Source organism: Bos grunniens, chromosome 15 (genome assembly GCF_055505025.1).
Source record: "Bos grunniens cultivar Pamir isolate PY7600 chromosome 15, Bosgru_T2T1.0, whole genome shotgun sequence".
NCBI lineage: Eukaryota > Metazoa > Chordata > Mammalia > Artiodactyla > Bovidae > Bos > Bos grunniens.
In genome coordinates, this window is record NC_141179.1 from 72,366,929 (window position 1) to 72,383,560 (window position 16,632).

Genomic DNA, 16,632 nt, shown 5'->3' on the forward strand with positions numbered 1-16,632 from the left:
AGGCTTTGACTTAAGCTGTATTGCTTTCACTTCGGGTCTCAGCAATTTAGAAATATATTTATGAGGGATTCTAACTTCTTGAGAAAAGCTAAGTGATGCCAGTACAGAGATAAAAATACTCACAGATACAGGAACACAGAGGCTATCACAGTGAAATGGTGTTTTGCTTTAATTAAATAACCTCAGAATGGAAACAGGTAAAATACTGTCTACGTTTTGCTTTGAAGGAAAGGAAAAAGAAAAGAAAAAATGCTAACCATGGAGAAACACTAAAGGGACTGAGTTGGCAAGATGTTTGACTAAAGTCACCTGAATTCTTGATTCTGCGTGTTTGCTTTTACAGCCAAGAGTAGACAATTAAGAGCAATTTGCAGCCACACTCCCTTCTCTAGGGACCACATAGGTAAAGGGATGTTCCAAAATGAGAGACACCAGTCTTAAACAGGGGACACTGCATACGGAAAGGTTAATGAGATGCAGGAGCAAGAGAATCAGTGCAAAAAAGAGAGGCTCAAAATACTAAACAATTTCCACTTTGTTCTCATTTGCTCCAATTAAGAGCTCTCGAAACAGCTTTCTTTAGTCCACACATTCCTTACTCCTAGATCAGATTTAACTATTTAAGGAAAAAAAACATGCTATGGGGAAAAAGTCCTCTATTAAGTTATCGTAAAAGTCCGGATTGTACCCCCAACCCCCATCCTCTAAGCAAACACACTTTTACGTTTAACTCAGAGCCCCTGCCAGTAGCTTTTTCTAATTTTTTCCCCTCAAATTTAAAGAGGATGTCAAAGAGGGAGAAGCCTAGAATTATTTTTTCTTTCCAGATTTCCTAAATGCAGAATTCACTGAAAATACTAGATGAATAAAAGGTGTAAACAACGCAAGAAAGATGGGGGGAAGGTGGTTATACAAACTGAAATAACCCCCTGGCATGACAACAGCTCCCAAATGTCACACACTGAGTTCTTCTCTGGGCATTACCACCTCTAAAAATGCACTTCTAAACTGCCTCCGGATTTCCAAAAACAAACAGGGAAACACAGACATTGCAGGAAAGCAAGGACCAGGACCCAAGCAGTCCCATGACTTACCTTCTTTATAGATCCTCAAAGTTCACCATGAAAATTTAAAATCCTCTAGTTTATCTTGCACTACTCTCCTTCCTTTTCTTCTTCTTTTTCAAGTCACACAGGAGAAAAACAATCAGTTTTCAAAGGTTCCATTGATGAGATCTTCCAGCACCAGCCAAAAAACGTGTCCAAGAGACTCCGCCAAAAAGTAAGCCCCAAACTCATCAAAGGCAACAAGAAGAAGGGGAGAGGGGGAGGAGAGGGACGCTGAAAGCTGTGGGGCGGGGGAGGGCTTGGGTCCCACGTACCCAGAGAATATATTCACGCTGGTGAAATCTACAGTACGATACACCTGCTTTGGCTGTCACACACACACACACATACGCACGCACACACACTCGCGGACACTCACACGTTCTCCTTTCACGCAGAAGCAGGCACTCACACTCCCAAACACACACACACTCTCTCACAAACCCCGTGTGATGAAACTGTCAGTAGTAACCTCCAATCGCTGCTCTGTGCTGCAGATGGTATGGCTCACGGGTTACCTTCCCCAGATCGGTGGAGGATCAAAAGAACATCCAAAAATCAAGGGGCAGCGGAGGGGGGCGGCCGGGACCAGGTCGATTCCGGATCCCTCTCCCCCAGGCAGATTCCGCCAGCCGGGAGCCAGTCAATCAGCAGGGGTGTCTGCTCGCAGGGTGCCCCGGATTATGGCAAGGTTATTCATCTTGATGCGCTACCTCCCCTGCCCCCAACACTCGGCAGCCTGCATTGAGATGATTACCAGAGCTGTGTCTGTCCCCGCTCTACTGCATTTTGCTCAGCCCCGTGCTGCTGCAAGTGAGGCACGGTGGAGGCGAGAATACTAATAAGGTGGTTAGCTACAGTTTCTTCAAGGCAGTCAGCGTGCAATTCAGCGTGTAGACTTCCCAGGGCTCTGTGTGTGTGCCTGCGTATCTGCGGCGAGAGCCTGGAATCCATCTCCGGCCAGAAGGCGAGATGGTTTGTGTCCTGCCTGGGAGGACCGTATCATCGGAATCATCACTGTCAGGCCACGGCATTGTCTAGGACAGTATTTTGTTTGCGATTAAAAAAAAAAAAAAAAAAAGGAGGGGGTGTTCATGATTTGGAAGCCTAGAGCTAGCGTTTGAATGAGAGAGAGAGCAAAAATAATGTCCAGGGAGAAAAATTAGCTTTATAAATAAGCTCCAAGGAGACGGAGGCAAAATTTTAACATGCTGCTGCCCCGGCTGTTAAATGGAAATACAAAGCAATTTCAAAAACCAGCTCCAACCTATAAATCTCGGAGCTGGCAACAAGTATCTGAATTTGACTGATGGGACCCAGGATAAATGGATTCCTGGTAATAGAAAAAGTTTGCTCATGCATTCTGCTTCCTACCCATGCACCCAGTGTATGCAGGGATCTAGGTACAGTTCATTCACTTTGAATATGGATTTAGAGTCTCTTCTTTTATGGTCTTCCTCTAATACACAGCTTTTATCACCTAAGTATCAAATCGTAGGGGATGTCTGAGTGGCATTATGTCACTATGGGGATTGTTTGATAATTGACAACAGTATTACCATACATAACACTCTTCCATGGAATGAGTTTGGAATTTTCCGGGAAAGAAAAATCTTATATCTCTTTTATTACTAAGCCTTGAAAGAAAATATATGCAAATAGGCTAAGTGAATAACTCCTCAGCCTCCAAAAGGTTAACTTTTCGTCTTCTATAATTGAGTCTCATATTAAATTACCTCTCTTCTTTTGATAAGGATACTCAGTGAGCTCCTTAAGGTGAATTAAAGGTAGTATCTGAATAAGTAAGCCTTGGACAGTTGGAGAAGGCAGGGAAGTGTGAATTATGGAGCACTGTAATACCAGGTGTTACCAGCAGATGTCACAAAAGCAGATGAAGGTAAAAGAATTCTACCAGTATTTACAAGCATTTAATTTAGTAAACACAGATTGTAATAAAATGTGCAACATTAATCTGAAGTGTGATATTTTTATAAAATGCAAAGGTGCAAATAATAAATTGAAACACAGCTTGCCTTTTATTCTTTGCCAAATGTCCCTCTCAAACCACTAGTTTACATAACTCTATATTAACACCACCACCATTAGATTTCCATCTAAGAATATTTCTAGGATTTATGACTTTTTTTTCTATAAAATACAGTATTTAAATATTTTCTAGCTTATAAAAGAGCAACTACTTCATTAGACCACAAAACAGATAAATGAGAGGAAGTATACTGGGTGACTAAAATTCAAACATAAGTGTTTATATAAAGTTTCTATTTTAAAGTAATAATTCCATTTCATCTTGATTATATATAAAAATAAGTTTAAAGGAATTATTCATGTTTTGGAGTTGAACATTATTAGTAAATAGTTTCACATAGGTAAAATATATAAAGAAATTTGATTGATTTTCATTAATTCCACTTATGTTAATATGTGAAAGATTTTTAAAATCTAGCATATCATCTTGGAGAACGCAATGGTACCCCACTCCAGTACTTTTGCCTGGAAAATCCCATGGACGGAGGAGCCTGGAAGGCTGCAGTCCATGGGGTCGCTGAGGGTCGGACACGACTGAGCGACTTCACTTTCACTTTTCACTTTCATGCATTGGAGAAGGAAATGGCAACCCACTCCCATATTCTTGCCTGGAGAATCCCCGGGACGGGGGAGCCTGGTGGGCTGCCATCTATGGGGTCGCACAGAGTTGGACACGACTGAAGCAACTTAGCAGCAGCAGCAGCAGCATATCATCTTGGCCTTTACTTATCTAATGCAATTAATTAGTACCCACCAAATCCCAGCTCTAATTGTCCCAAATACCAGTGCTGCTGCTGCTAAGTCGCTTCAGTCGTGTCCAACTCTGTGCGACCCCATAGATGGCAGCCCACCAGGCTCCCCCGTCCCTAGGATTCTCCAGGCAAGAAACAGTTTTAAACATGTGAGCATTATAATCCAGACAGACCTGGGTTCAGATATCAATTCTGCCTTATATCAGGTACTTAGTCTCTGTAAGCCTCTCTTTCTTTTCTCCTTTCGCTTGCAATCAGGACATTAATACATAGCTAGTAGGGTTATTGGGAGTGTTATAGGAAACAGAGGGGCTCCGGGTTAGACATTTCCAACTGGCTTCCTGTTTGCATTTCATGGGGCACAAAGGAATGGGCTTCCAGGTGGATATTTACAACCTCTAGCATTTCTTGAGTCAAGCGATAGGTGAGCTCCAGGTAAAGCACTTATAATCAGCCTCTTGCTTACCCTCCAAAACGGAAATAACGACAGAAACAGGGTAAATAGCCAGTGTTTTTCTCTTGTAGTCATGACAGTAGTCAAGGTAATAGTCATGGCAAGGATAAAGAGGGGCAAAATCCTGTTTGAGTAAAGGATTAAGGGATCTCTGCTTCCTTCTCTCTTGGGACAAGGGAGACACTACACACACACAGAAAGGCTCCTTGGGGGTCTTAAATCAAGGGATAATGCCAGGCATAATGAGTCTTGCTCTTCCCAGAAGCCTTCACTTTGAGATCCATCTTTGCTGAGGGATGTATGCACACCCAGGGGAGTGTCTCAGGTAGGTCCGGTGTGGAAAAAGAAACCAGATAATTGGCCTGAAAGAACACAAAGATCCGGAAGAGCTGCCCTATATAAATGACTTAGGACTCCTCCTCACTAGGGGAGATGTCCACACCCTTTTTCTCCAGGGGTGCCTCTCTGCCTTGCTTCTGTCTTAACTAAACAAACCATTTATCTACCTGCTCTCCCACTTGTTGTTTTGCTGCCTCTAATGAAAAACTTTCTACCTACACTTATTGTCTCTGCCTCCATGATAAATGCATTTTCACTGGGGGCAAAGATCCAAGGAAAAATAACTTTTAGCTTCTAAGTACTTGCTGGTCTGGCGTCAGGATTCCTGGTTCTCACTCAGGCTACCCAGGTTCAATTCCTGGGCAGGGAATTAAGATCTCACTTCCCACCATTGCTCACTGCTTTCTCACCAAGATCAGCAGGACTGGAATGAACTAATATTTATTACATGCTCTGCATATTTCCTGACACATTAATAAATGATCTACAAGCATTACATATGTCTTATAAATAAAGTATATGTTTGTTTCTTACTATCTTAGCTCTTTCTGGGCTACAACAGGTGGAATCATTTAATCAATCCTTTTGATGTTGATGTATTTGTTTTTAAATTTTATTTTACAAATAGCTGTCTCAATATTGCTTTTGTAAACCTGGACCTGAGTAATATTGGATGACTTTTAACATTTACTATACACACATACATCCATGCAGTTAATCCCTGTGTCCAAGACTGACTAAAACATAAAAATCCCTTGATTAATTGTCTGCAATGACTTTGAATCAAACAGAATATTTAGAAAGAGTATCTGATGGCCGTTTATTACTTTCCTATCAAGACCTGCTTTGAAGCCAACAGAACCACCTATCACTAAAATATAGACACCTAACAATGCCCAAAAAGAGACCCCAGGAAACAAGGATAGTTCCTAAATCAACAATTTTGCAACTACAGATTATCATTTTTAAATAGGTGTCTGGATCCTGAATTTCAACAAATGATGATAATGTTATCAATAAATACTTTGCCAAGGAAAAAGAATACCAAGAATGTTACTACCATTGGCTCAAAATCTTAGGAGCTCCCTGGGTGTAACCTGCGGAGAAGGCAATGGCACCCCACTCCAGTACCCTTGCCTGGAAAATCCCATGGACAGAGGAGCCTGGTGGGCTGCAGTCCATGGGGTCGCTAAGAGTTGGACGCAACTGAGCGACTTCACTCTCACTTTTCACTTTCCTGCATTGGAGAAGGAAATGGCAACCCACTCCAGTGTTCTTGCCTGGAGAATCCCAGGGACAGGGGAGCCTGGTGGGCTACCATCTATGGGGTCGCACAGAGTCAGACACGACTGAAACGACTTAGCAGCAGCAGTAGCAGGGTGTAACCTGAAACAGGTCCCAATCACAGAAGGCAAGGGGAGATCAAAAGGAAGGCAAATCATTATCCATTCATAGGCGGCAACTTTAATAAGTATAAGGGAACTTACATACTTAGGAGGTCTGTCTAGGGCAGCTGCAAGAGGAGATTTTTGCAGAGATGGTAGAATCTTGAAAATTTATATGGAGTTTATATAACTGGGTTCAATCATGTATCTGGTCCAGATTCTCTCAACAACAGCTTACTCTCTCAAGGCTCCATCCTCAAACTGACTCTGACTATGGTAACAGTGCTCAGAATGAACAGTCCCAGGACAGGTGCTGGGGTAAGGGGCTTCCAAATCCCCAGGTAAACTGACTATCATGATCTTTCAATAACCTTCTCTGACAACCAAAGGGAATAAGTTACATATCCATTCCCCCTGGGTGTCTTGAAGAAATGTGTTAAATAAAAATGAGATATACAGATAAATCATCAGAGTGCCCATGACACTACCTCCAGCAGCCTAACAATCTACAGTAAGATTAATAATATTTTTAGAGGGTTTCCCTGATAGCTCAGATGGTAAAGAATCAGCCTGCAATACAGGAGATGAGGGTTCCATCCCTGAGTCAACAACATCCCCGGAGAAGGAAATGGCAACCTACTCCAGTATTCTCACCTGGGAAATCCCACAGTCAGAGAAGCCTGGCGGATACAGTCCACAGGGCTGCAGAGTCAGATAGGATTCAGAGACGAAACACAGCACAACATTGCAAAACAGTTTCTTTGAACTCCGATTTTGGTTTAGAATTAAATACGTCTCCTCCCTCATGCAAGGAAAGCTGAGTATCTGTAACAGTCCCTAGTTCTAACCTGAAAACTGGTGTCTTACAGAGAACAGACCCTTAGGATCAATATATGAATTCCAGAAGAGCAGGGCACTTGTGAGCACTTCCCTTCCCATGATTAGAAAAGGCTTCTCTAGTAGTAGCCGACAGCATTAGAATACCTCAATTTTTAAAAATGTGCCCAGTAATTTGGACTTCTGGACAGGATGTTTGGATTAAGGGGGAAGAAATGCACCTAAGTCTTCCTTAGGGGAAAATTCTAAATTGCCAGAATTGATCTGGGATAGTAAGTCAACAGCTACCATGTACAGTAAGTAAATGTGTGACTTTAATATGCATATGTTTTATTTTTTTAGGAGTCAGTAAAGTAAAAGAGGAGAGTGAAAAAGTTGGCTTAAAGCTCAACATTCAGAAAACTAACATCTTGGCATCTGGTCCCATCACTTCATGGCAAATAGATGGGGAACAGTGGAAACAATAGCTGACTTTATTTTGGGAGGTTCCAAAATTACTGCAGATGGTGACTGCAGCCATGAAATTAAAAGACATTTACTCCTTGGAAATAAAGTTATGACCAACCTAGATAGCATATTCAAAAGCAGAGACACTACTTTGCCAACAAAGGTTTGTCTAGTCAAGGCTATGGATTTTCCAGTGGTCATGTATGGATGTGAGAGTTGGACTGTGAAGAAAGCTGAGCACCGAAGAATTGATGCTTTTGAACTGTGGTGTTGGAGAAGACCCTTGAGAGTCCCTTGGTCTGCAAGGAGATCCAACCAGTCCATCCTAAAGGAGATCAGTCCTGGGTGTTCATCAGAAGGACTGACGTTGAAGCTGAAACTCTAATACTTTAGCCATCTCATGCGAAGTGTTGACTAATTGGAAGAGACCCTGATGCTGGGAGGGATTGGGGGCAGGAGGAGAAGGGAATGACAGAAGATGAAAGGGCTGGATGGCGTCACTGACTCGATGGACATAAGTTTGGGTAAACTCCAGGAGTTGGTGATGGATAAGGAGGCCTGGCGTGCTGCGTTTCATGAGTCGCAACGAGTCGGACACAATTGAGCGACTGAACTGAACTGAGTATGAAAGGATCTTGGGGATGCCCCAGGGGACTCAGTGGTAAATAATCCACCTGCCAATGTAGGAGATGCAGGAGACTTGGATTCGATCCTTGGGTCAAGAAGATCCCCTGGAGGAGGAAATGGCAACCCACTCCAGTGATTCTTGCCTGGGAAGTCCCATGGATGGAGGAGCCTGGTGGACTAGAATCCATGGGGTTGCAAAGAGTCAGATGTGACTGAGCATGACCATGCGTGCATGAAAGGATCTCACCAGCATTACTAAGAGCAAATCCCTCTTAGAATTCGTATGTGAAAACGTCGGTGTTCCTGCTTCTTTTAAGCACAGATTACTTACAGCCTGTCACTGTGTTTTGTTTGCTCCCTACATCGTATGCTATGACATAAGCATAAGAACAGGAACTTAGTTTAGGATTTGTTCCCTCCTTGGTAAAATTGGTTTGCTTGCAATCCAGATGTTCTGAATTAGCTTATGTGCCTGATACATTATGTTCTATTATTTGATAACATTCTATTATTTCATCTCTTGACATATTTACTAAGTTGGACATGACCAAAGCAACTTAGCGCATACACACAAGAATTGGACATAATTTTATTTCTCAAACTATTTAACCTTCTTTTTTATATCCAGAAATTGCAAGCTTATAGAAACGTAACATAAAAGCTGTGCTATTGGGATCGATTTCTCCCAGAGGTTTGCCAGGACGTTTATAATTACTCATTCTCCTCCATCCAGCAAATAGGTAATCGACCCATGTCACTTAACACTTAATACTTTACTATTTTATTTACACAGTATACAACTTCAAAGGAATTCTTTTTTCTCATTTTGTTCCCTAAAGAGAGCCTAACACAGCTCCCTCCAAACTTCGTGTACTAAATAATATTTTGTTGTCATTTCTGATGCTAGACGTAATGATTCAGGAACTTAACATAAAACTGATCCTTGTTCTTCCTTTCAACTACAGTCTTTTTTTTTTTTTTTTAATTTTACAATATTGTACTGGTTTGGCCATATATCAACATGCATCCGCCACAGGTATACTCGTGTTCCCCATCCTAAACCCTCCTCCCTCCCCCTTCCCCGTACCATCCCTCCAGGTCATCCCAGTGCACCAGCCCCAAGCATCCAGTATCGTGCATTGAATCTGGACTGGCGACTCGTTTCATATATATTATTCATGTTTCAATGCCATTCTCCCAAATCATCCCACCATCTCCCTCTCCCACAGAGTCCAAAAGACTGTTCTATATATCAGTGTCTCTTTTGCTGTCTTGTATACAGGGTTATCGTTACCATCTTTCTAAATCCCATATATATGCGTTAGTATACTGTATTGGTGTTTTTCTTTCTGGCTTACTTCACTCTGTATAATAGGCTCCAGTTTCATCTACCTCATTAGAACTGATTCAAATGTATTCTTTTTAATGGCTGAGTAGTACTCCATTGTGTATATGTACCACTGCTTTCTTATCCATTCATCTGCTGATGGACATCTAGGTTGCTTCCATGTCCTGGCTATTATAAACAAACTGCGATGAGCATTGGGGTACACGTGTCACTTTCAATTCTGGTTTCCTCAGTGTGTATGCCCAGCAGTGGGATTGCTGGATCATAAGGCAGTTCTATTTCCAGTTTTTTAAGGAATCTCCACACTGTTCTCCATAGTGGCTGTACTAGTTTGCATTCCCACCAACAGTGTAAGAGAGTTCCCTTTTCTCCACACCCTCTCCAGCATTTATTGCTTGTAGACTTTTGGATCGCAGCCATTCTGACTGGTGTGAAATGGTACCTCATAGTGGTTTTGATTTGCATTTCTCTGATAATGAGTGATGTTGAGCATCTTTTCATGTGTTTGTTAGCCATCTGTATGTCTTCTTTGGAGAAATGTCTATTTAGTTCTTTGGCCCATTTTTTGATTGGCTAGAACAAATAATTTCACAATTTGTATGGAAATACAAAAAACCTCAAATAGCCAAAGCATCTTGAGAAAGAAGAATGGAATTGGAGGAATCAACCTGCCTGACTTCAGGCTCTACTACAAAGCCACAGTCATCAAGACAGTATGGTACTGGCACAAAGACAGAAGTATAGATCAATGGAACAAAATAGAAAGCCCAGAGATAAACCCACACACCTATGGACACCTTATCTTTGACAAAGGAGGCAAGAATACACAATGGATTAAAGACAATCTCTTCAACAAGTGGTGCTGGGAAAACTGGTCAACCACTTGTAAAAGAATGAAACTAGAACACTTCCTAACACCATACACAAAAATAAACTCAAAATGGATTAAAGATCTCAATGTAAGACCAGAAACTATAAAACTCCTAGAGGAGAACATAGGCAAAACACTCTCTGACATACATCACAGCAGGATCCTCTATGACCCACCTCCCAGAATATTGGGAATAAAAGCAAAAATAAACAAATGGGACCTAATTAAACTCAACTTCAGTCTTAAATAAACTAAAGATAGCCTATGTATAGATCACTTGCTATTTGTGGTACAATTATTGCTTATTAGTTCTTCATTAATTTGTGATAATTCCTTATTATCCTTTTTAATATCTATATGAGCTATAGTGATACTCCCCTCTCTCAGGGCTTCCCTGGTGGCTCAACATGGTAAAGAATTTGCCTGCAATGTGGGAAACCCAGGTTCTATCCCTGGGTCAGGAAGATCCCCTGGAGGAGGGCACGGCAACCCATTCCAGTATTCTTGACTGGAGAATTCCATGGACAGAGGAGCCTGGCAGGTTACAGTCCATGGGGTCTCACACATTTCTGATACTGAAAATTTGTGTATTCACTCTTTTTTTTATCAGTCTCACTGGAGGTCTACCGATTTTATTGATCTTCTCAAAGAACCAGCTTTTTGTTCAACTGATTTTTTACTTTACTGATTTCTTCTCTTTATTATATAATATATATATATGCGTGTGTGTGTGTGTGTGTGTGTGTGTGTGTATTTTGGTTTCCATTGGCTCCTTTCTACTTTATTAAAATACAAGCACAGGCCATGGATTTAATATCATTCTTTTCTACTGCAAGAATTTACTGCAATAAATTGGCCTCTAAAATCACCTTAGGCTGCATTTCACAAATTCTAATATGTGTTTTCATTTTCATTCTGTTAAAAATAGCTTTTAATTTTGCTTTTGGTTTCTTCTTTAATGTTGGTTTATTTGTGTGCTATTTAGTTTCCTATTACTTGAGGAATTTCCATATATCTTTCTGTTATCAATTTCTATTATTAACTCTACTGTGATCAGAAAACATTCCTTGTTTAGTTTGCATTCTGTTACATTTGTAAACTTGTTTTATGGCCAAATTTGGCAAATGCTTTGTGTGCTCTTAAAAATACTGCAGGTTCTATTGTTGCTGAATGAATTAGGAATAGTGTGATGATGGTGTTCAGTTTATTTATACTTATACACATTTTGTCTACTAATTTTATTTTGTGTCTACTTATTCCATTATTTTAATTCTTCATTTTAAGTATGGGTTTATTTAAAAAGTGAATCAGTTTTTACTTCATGTATTTTGAAACATCATTACTAGGTACATAGATATTGAAGATTCAATAAGTCCTCTGATGTTTTAACCCTTTATAATTACGAAATGCTCCCTTTGTTCCTGGTAATAGTCTCTCTCTCTCTATCTTTTTAAAATAGAATCTACTTTAGCTGACATTAAGATAGCCACTACAGCTTTCTTTGGATTAGTGTTAGAACCATATCTCTTTTTGCCTCCTTTTACATTTGACCTCTTTATACTTAATGCAGTTTTCTTTTAGAGGTAAGATGCAGCTAAGTCTTGCTTTTGTTCAACCAATCTTACAATATCTGACTTTTAATCAGGCATTATTGAACTATTGAAAGTTATTGGGATTATGAATAAAATCTAATTAAAATCAACTATGTCTTGCCACTTCTGCTTTTCAGGTTTCTTCTGTTCTTTGTTTCCATTTACTTCTTTTTTTTAACTTCTTTTGGATTAAATACTCTTAATAATTTCATTTTTGTACCATTTGTTGTTTAACTTTCTATATTTTGTTTTATTGTCTCTTTTGAGGGTGGCACAGTGCTTTAGGTTTTATAGTGCTGCTGCTGCTAAGTCGCTTCAGTCGTGTCCGACTCTGTGCGACCCCATAGACGGCAGCCCACCAGGCTCCCTCGTCCCTGGGATTCTCCAGGCAAGAACACTGGAGTGGGTTGCCATTTCCTTCTCCAATGCAGGAAAGTGAAAAGTGAAAGTGAAAAGTGAAAGTGAAGTCGCTCAGTCGTGTCCAACTCTTAGCGACCCCATGGACCGCAGCCTACCAGGCTCCTCTGTCCATGGAATTTTCCAGGCAAGAGTACTGGAGTGGGCTGCCATTGCCTTCTCCAGGTTTTATAATATATACCTTTAATTATCAGAGCCTGCCATCAAGTAATATTATCTCACTTCAGATACACCATAAATATATAATATTTTATAACTTCCTCTCTTCTGGACTTTATAGTATTATATCATAGTTTTTGCTCTTACATTTGCTATAAATTCAACAATACAGTGATATTATTATTTCAAAAGAGTCAAATGATCTTTTAATAGAACTTAAAAATAAGAGAAACATTTATATTTGCCTCCACGCAATTACCATTCCCAGTGCTTTTCATTCATATGTGTGCTTACAGATTTCCATCTGCGATTATTCTCCTCCTGCTGGAATAACTTCCTTTAACATATTTGGGAGCTACTGGGGATGAAGTTTTTCAGCTTTTGTAGATCTGATGAAGAATTTGGCCCACTGTCATCTTGCCTTCATGGTTTCAAAAAAAAAAAATCAACTATTGTTATCGCTCTATACAGATATAAACATCTGAATGCAGAGTTCCAAAGAATAGCAAGAGGAGATAAGAAAGACTTCTTCAGCAATCAGTGCAAAAAAATAGAGGAAACAACAGAATGGGAAAGACTAGAGACTTCTTCAAGAAAATCAGGGATACCAAAGGAACATTTCATGCAAAGATGGGCTCGAAAAAGGACAGAAATGGTATGGACCTAACAGAAGCAGAGATATTAAGAAGAAATGGCAAGAATACACAGAAAAACTGTACAAAAAAGATCTTCACAACCCAGATAATCACGATGGTGTGATCACTGACCTAGATAGAGCCAGACATCCTGGAATGTGAAGTCAAGTGGGCCTTAGAAAGCATCACTACGAACAAAGCTAGTGGAGGTGATAGAATTCCAGTGGAGCTATGCCAAATCCTGAAAGATGATGCTGTGAAAGTGCTACACTCAATATGCCAGCAAATTTAGAAAACTCAGGAGTGGCCACAGGACTGGAAAAGGTCAGTTTTCATTCCAATCCCAAAGAAAGGCAATGCCAAAGAATGCTCAAACTACCGCACAATTGCACTCATCTCACAAGCTAGTAAAGTAGCGCTCAAAATTCTCCAAGCCAGGCTTCAGCAATATGTGAACCATGAACTTCCTGATGTTCAAGCTCGTTTTAGACAAGGCAGAGGAATCAGAGATCAAATTGCCAACATCCGCTGGATCATGGAAAAGGCAGGAGAGTTCCAGAAAAACATCTATTTCTGCTTTATTGACTATGCCAAAGCCTTGGACTGTGTAGATCATAATAAACTGTGGAAAATTCTGAAAGAGATGGGAATACCAGACCACCTGATCTTCCTCTTGAGAAATTTGTATGCAGGTCAGGAAGCAACAGTTAGAACTGGACATGGAACAACAGACTGGTTCCAAATAGGAAAAGGAGTATGTCAAGGCTGTATATTGTCACCCTGTTTATTTAACTTATATGCAGAGTACATCATGAGAAATGCTGGACTGGAAGAAACACAAGCTAGAATCAAGATTGCCGGGAGAAATATCAACAACCTCAGATATGCAGATGACACCATCCTTATGGCAGAAAGTGAAGAGGAACTCAAAAGCCTCTTGATGAAAGTGAAAGAGGAGAGTGAAAAAGTTGGCTTAAAGCTCAACATTCAGAAAACGAAGATCATGGCATCCGGTCCCATCACTTCATGGGAAATAGATGGGGAAACAGTGGAAATAGTGTCAGACTTCATTTTTCTGGGCTCCAAAATCACTGCAGATGGTGACTGCAGCCATGAAATTAAAAGACGCTTACTCCTTGGAAGGAAAGTTATGATCAACCTAGATAGCATATTCAAAAGCAGAGACATTACTTTGCCAACAAGGGTCCGTCTAGTCAAGGCTATGGTTTTTCCAGTGGTTATGTATGGATGTGAGATTTGGACTGTGAAGAAGTCTGAGTGCCAAAGAATTGATGCTTTTGAACTGTGGTGTTGGAGAAGACTCTTGAGAGTCCCTTGGACTGCAAGGAGATCCAACCAGTCCATCCTAAAGGAGATCAGTCCTTGGTTTTCATTGGAAAGACTGATGTTGAAGCTGAAACTCCAATACTTTGGCCACCTGATGCAAAGAGCTGACTCATTGGGAAAGACCCTGATGCTGGGAAAGATTGAAGGCAGGAGGAGAAGGGGACAACAGAGGATGAGATGGTTGGATGGCATCACTGACTTGATGGACATGGGTTTGGGTAAACTCCAGGAGTTGGTGATGGACAGGGAGGCCTGGTGTGCTGCGGTTCTTGGGGTTGCAAAGAGTCGGACACGAATGAGCGACTGAACTGAACTGAACTGATCTAGGCAGCTTGCCACTTTAATGTTGTCTTGCATCTCACTGATATCCTTTTGTCTTTCCAGATTTTTTCTGTTTCATTTAGATTATTTCTATTGCTAAGTCTCCAAGTACCATCTGCCCTCATTATCCACAAGTTACACACCTGTAGATGCAACCAAGCACTGACCCAGGGTTTCTATGGTTGGTTGAATCTGTGAATGTGAAACCCTTGAATACCGAGGGCCAACTGTATTCACCGTAGATTTCACTTCAAATAAGGGACTTGAGCACTGCAGATTTTGTATCTGTGAGGGCTCCTGGAAACAGTTCCCTTCAGGAACTGAGGGATGACTACATTAATATTTTCTTCTGTAGCATCACATGTGTTATTAAATCTCATGTAGAGTATTCTTTTATCTCAGATACTATAATTTTCACCCATAGAAGTTCATTTTGAGTCCTTTTTTTTGTATCTCCCATAGCACTCCCTATCATGCTTATGTTTTTATCAACTTTCTTGAAAATATAAAATATATATTTTAATACTGTCTACTGTCTTTCATCTTCATTATTTCTAGATTGGTTTTAATTGATTGTTTTTCCTCTCACTGTGTGTTGTAGATTACTGCTTCTGTGTGCCTGGCAATTTTGATTGTATGTCAGGAATTTTTAGCTGTTATCTTGTTGGATGTGTTTTTTTAACTATTCTTGACATTTGTTCTGGAACACAGTTATTTGGAAGAAGTTTGAGCTTTTTTGGTTCCTTGCTTTTAAGCTTTCTTAGAATTAGAAGAATCTTTAGTCTAAGGGTCATTTTTCCCCATACATTTTTTGCAGGTTGGCAAAAGGGTATAAGACTGTAATAATTCAGGGTCCCAGCTCCCAAAAACTTCATCTTGATTTCAAATGATCAAGAAATTATCACAAGTAATGCACTGTCTTCAAAAGTTTCCACCAAGAAGTGACCCATATTACTTCTCATGCTAAGTCACTTCAGTCATGTCCAATTCTTTGTGGCCCCGTGGTCTGTCTGTAGCCCACCAGGCTTCTCTGACCATGGGATTTCCCAGCCAAGAATACTGGAGTGGGTACCCATTCCCTTCTCCAGGGGATCTTCCCAATCCAGGGTTTGAACCTGGGTCTCCTGCATTGCAGACAGGTTCTTTACCATTTGAGTCTATAAATAATGCATATTCTATTCATAAAAAAAAACAAGGTACATTTCCTTACCTAACTTTAAAGAGATGGAAAAGCACTCTCCTAAATGTTCATAAAAAGCAGAAAACCAGAAACATTTGGCTACTCTGTTAATGATGACCACACCCTCTACAAAGGAATGTGTATACAATATCTTTATTGAAACTAGAAATTTGCCTTTGCTTTATCAGATTCAGCTTGAATCCACCATTCACTGAGTAGAAGATCACACATTAAGCATTTACTCATGTATATTCTGAATTTCCTCTACTCCCTTCAAATTCTAATTGCTAAATTGTGTTAATAGTTTTCTTCCTATAAGAAAGAAGGGGTATAAAGGTAATGGCTTACTCTAAGAAGAGTTCCAGAAGCTTTGAGAACACATTTCTACTTTTAAAAAGCTGTTTAAGAAAAAACAAACAAAAACAGGCTCTTTGCGAGGCAACAGTTGTAAGAAAGTAGATTCACTTCAGGATACTCAGTTCAGTTCAGTCACTCAGTCATGTCTCTTTGCAACCCCTTGAATCGCAGCATGCCAGGCCTCCGTGTCCATCACCAACTCCCAGAGTCTACCCAAACCCATGTCCATTGAGTTGGTGATGCCATCCAACCATCTCATTCTCTGTTGTCCCCTTCTCCTCCACCCTCAGTCATTCCCAGCATCAGGGTCTTTTCAAATGAGTCAGCTCTTTGCGTGAGGTGGCCAAAGTATTGGGGTTTCAGCTTCAACATCAGTCCTTCCAATGAACACCCAGGACTCATTTCCTTTAGG

The 16,632-nt window shown here is 40.5% G+C and overlaps 1 protein-coding gene across 5 annotated transcripts in view; it reads right to left on the reverse strand.

Annotated features, from left to right (window-relative positions):
- Window positions 1-16,632, reverse strand: part of LRRC4C (leucine rich repeat containing 4C) — a 1,485,185-nt gene that overhangs the window by 1,417,922 nt on the left and 50,631 nt on the right. The window contains exon 1 of one of the 5 annotated variants that reach the window (XM_086338674.1): window positions 1,095-2,025. The exons of the other annotated variants lie outside the window; for them this stretch is intronic. The gene's annotated coding sequence lies outside the window, so the exon portion shown is untranslated. Of the gene's footprint in view, window positions 1-1,094; window positions 2,026-16,632 lie in introns of those variants that run through there. 5 annotated transcript variants of the gene reach the window in all.